The sequence below is a fragment of the Magnolia sinica genome, chromosome 9, assembly GCF_029962835.1.
Source record: "Magnolia sinica isolate HGM2019 chromosome 9, MsV1, whole genome shotgun sequence".
In the NCBI taxonomy this organism is placed as follows: Eukaryota; Viridiplantae; Streptophyta; class Magnoliopsida; order Magnoliales; family Magnoliaceae; genus Magnolia; species Magnolia sinica.
Genome location: NC_080581.1, coordinates 17,961,573 through 17,965,256, shown reverse-complemented (window position 1 = coordinate 17,965,256; position 3,684 = coordinate 17,961,573). Strand labels below are relative to the sequence as shown.

At 40.8% G+C, this 3,684-nt stretch overlaps 1 non-coding gene across 1 annotated transcript; it reads right to left on the bottom strand.

Moving 5' to 3' along the window:
* Positions 1–3,122: 3,122 nt before the first annotated feature.
* LOC131257276 (small nucleolar RNA R71) lies at positions 3,123–3,229 on the bottom strand. The gene has a single exon (XR_009177284.1). It is a non-coding gene; the product is annotated as a small nucleolar RNA R71 (small nucleolar RNA).
* Positions 3,230–3,684: the final 455 nt, after the last annotated feature.

The following is a 3,684-nucleotide window of genomic DNA, read 5'->3' as shown; positions in this document are numbered from 1 at the left end:
GTACACATGGGCTGTGCACTCGCAGTGCACCGAGTAAAGGGAAGAGTCCAACTTGCATTTGACCGCAAGTTTCGCCACAACAGAGTCTGCCTCTGTTTACAATAGACGGACGAGCGGTCCGTCCGTCATCTCAGTGTGGGCCACCAACAGGATGATCTAGACCGTCCATTTGTTTCAGAAGGTAAAACCGACCGTACACATGAGGTTTTTCAAAACCTATGCTCGCATACACAGGAAAATACCGATCAAACGCAGGTTGAACGGCAATATGGAAAATCAGGTGGGCCGTTTCAACGTCAATCCAAAACCGACTAGATCCGAACGGTTTTTCAAGTAAAGTGCAATAGACGGTGTGGATTTCTCATATATGGTTGATCAATGCCCATCAGCCACGGCGCAAGAAGCCTTACAACGTCTCTGCTTCGCGACCAGATCTGCGGACGATCCTGGTAGGCCACGAAAACGATCTTTTCGGATGATCCAGTCCACCCCTCTTGATCAGGGTCGAAAACCGACCGGTCAATGCTCGTTTTCTTGATCTATGTTAACCGGACGGAAATCAATCCGCAATGCACCGTCCGCGGACTCCGTTGCATGATCCACATTACAGATGGTTGTGGGCTCCTATCTTCAAGGAGATTGAAGATCTGCATCGTCCATCTTGTAGGGATGAGGGACTAGACCAAACCCTAGAAGATCTTTCACCAATCAGCAAGATTAGCAAGGGTGGAATGCATTGTCTAAATCCCCGCGTAAACAAAGGTTCCGCAGGAGGCTCTGCGTAAACAGACTTGCGGAGGACGTTTCACCATCAGAAAAGCCCTTTTAAAACAGGGAGTTGGAGGCAGTGAAAGGCTCTCGGTTTTTGCTTGGACGAAGCTAGAAGGGAGAGAGAAAGAGGAGCAGAAGTTTGGTGGCTTGGGTTTGGGTTTTGAACGTGAGGGATCAATTGGGAGGGACGTGGCTAGCGGTTTTGGTTGCTGCGGCACGAGCAGGGTCGTGGGCTGGAGGAAAAAGGGGAGGAGAGAGAGAAGCACGTCCTGGGTGTTCTGCTGCTACGTGGAAACGGTGGTGTTCTACTTCCTTTTTCTTTTATTCCTTTCCTTTAATGTTTTTTTTCTTTTTCCTTCTTCTTCTTTTTAGTTGGAATTTAACTTATATCATGCTCGGCTAAACCTCTTAGCTAGGGCTAAGAGGTGAAGCTTGTAAAGTGATGGGAGTCTTTATTTATGCCTTCTTTTGGTTTAAACTGAACTGATGTGGCTTTTTAGTTAATTAAAGGAATGTTTTGTGTCTTTAATGATCTGTTGTGACTGAAATTACAATGGATCTGCAATGGCCTTGAATACTTTCTTTCCAGTTTTATATTCTCAGGAAGCCCTGTTGTTCATCATTGTCCCATGGGCATGGTAGGATGACAGTACCCTTCCTGATCTTCATACATTGTTGATTGGTTGGTAATTAGTTTAACCCTGTTGTTTGCTATGTCTCCTGGGCATGGTTAGATGATGGAATCCATCCTAATTTATATACCTTTCATCTCTTGAGAACCAAATCAAGTGAGTTCAGTTTGAATTCCATATGCGAGCATACGATCTCCCTGATCTCTACAAGTGGATCCTCTGAATCCCTAGTTCCCTTTCTCAGAATTCCTGAAAGTCTTAGATAATTCTTCCACAATTATTTCTTAAATTCTAGTTGGTGTAGATCACATCTTAGTCTAGTTCTAGTTCTACTTGGTTTCAGATAACGTGCAAGTTTCAGGTCCTGTGGATTCGACCTCGGTCTTACCGAGTTTATTACTACATCACAACCACGCACTTGGGGTGTGAACAAGTTTTGGCGCCGTTGCCGGAGATAGTTTTTTTTTTAAATTAATTAGTTTTAGAATTAGGATAAGATTAGGATTTTATTAACTTTAGTTTTAGATTTTTATTTCTATTTGATTTTAGAACTAACTTGTTTCCTGTTTTGTAGGATCCTGACATAAAATCTCTAAATTGGTAATTCTTTCCTAAATTCTCTACTTTTTCTTTTTATAAAATTAGGGTTTAGATTTTAGAAACTTTCTAATTCTAGTATCCTCTGTTCTGTAGGAAATAGTTTATTTTTAGAATTTAGGTTATTTAGAAATTGACTTTCTATTTTGGTTCTATTAACTTTCTAATTCTAACACTTTTTGAATCTAATTCTGTTTCTTAATTTATTTTTAGGATTTTTGTTTAGAAACTAACCTTCCTATTTTTTAGGCCTTTAAGATAGAAATCTCTATTTTGGTACACTCCTTCCCTACTCTCTATTTTTCAATTTTTCTTGTAGTAATTTACTTTTTAGTTTAGGCTTTCCTAGTTTCTTTTAGAAATTAATTTACTGTTATTTTTCTTTTAAAGTATCGTTTCTCTCCTTTATAGAATCTAACTTATTTTTGTTTTATTTTGCAGGTCCTTAACTTAGGAGCTTCAATTTGGTAATTCCTTTCCAATTCTCCCTCTCTTTCGTTTTAGATTTTTTTTTTTTTTTCCTTCTTTAGGATTAGGCTTTGAATTGAGGGCTGCGAGTGTTTCATGCCCAAGTGGGCCCGTGACGACACTCGACGTCTCTTGACTGAAGGAGGAGTGGTTGAGGGGTTGACTATCCATCGCAGGATTAGACACCGCTCGAAATTCCTTGAGTTAACTGAGGTTATGGCTGAAGACCAACCTCCTCTACTTCCACCCAGGGTGGAGGATACCCAGGATGAAAATGAGGTGCAACAGGCACCCCCGCCCCGTACTTTACGAGATTTTTTACAACCGGCGGGAGTGAGTACGCCCTCATGCATGATTTTTCCTGAAAACACAGGACAAATGGACATCAAGCCAGGAGTTATCCAACTCCTTCCCAAATTCCATGGACTTGAATCAGAGAGTCCATATTTACATTTGAAAGAGTTCGATGAAATTATAGCTACATTATGTTTTCCTAATGTATCTGAGGATACAATTAGGCTGAAACTCTTTCCTTTTTCCTTAAAAGAGAAAGCTAAGACGTGGTTACATTCACTGCGTCCTAGATCCATTGGCACATGGAACGATATGCAGAGGGAATTCATAAAAAAATTCTTCCCACATCATAAAACGATTACCCTCAGAAAAGCGATCATGAACTTTGCCCAAAAGGAAGATGAAACATTCTTTCAATGTTGGGAAAGGTTCAAAGACTTGGTCAGTTCATGCCCACAACACGGATTTGAAACGTGGCGCATTACAAATTTTTTCTACGATGGACTGACATCTTCCATGCGCCAAATGGTCGAGACAATGTGTAATGGAGAGTTCATTAATAAAGATATCGACGAGGTATGGGACTACCTCGACAGTTTGGCTGAAAAAACACAATCTTGGGACTATTACCCAAAGTCGAACACCACGTCTAGGCCGACTCAATTAAAGGAGAAAGGTGGATTATATCTCTTGAAAGAAGAAGATGATCTCAAGTGTAAAGTGACTACGCTCATAAGGAAAGTTGAGGCCATGGAAGGAAAGAAGGATAAGGTCAATGAAATTGTTTGCGGCATCTGTGATTGCAACATTCACACAACTGAAAACTGTCCTACAATACCTGTCTTTCGAGGAGTGTTGAATGAACAAGCCAATGCCGTAAATAACTATCAAAGACCTTTCACTGGACCTAACTCCAACACAT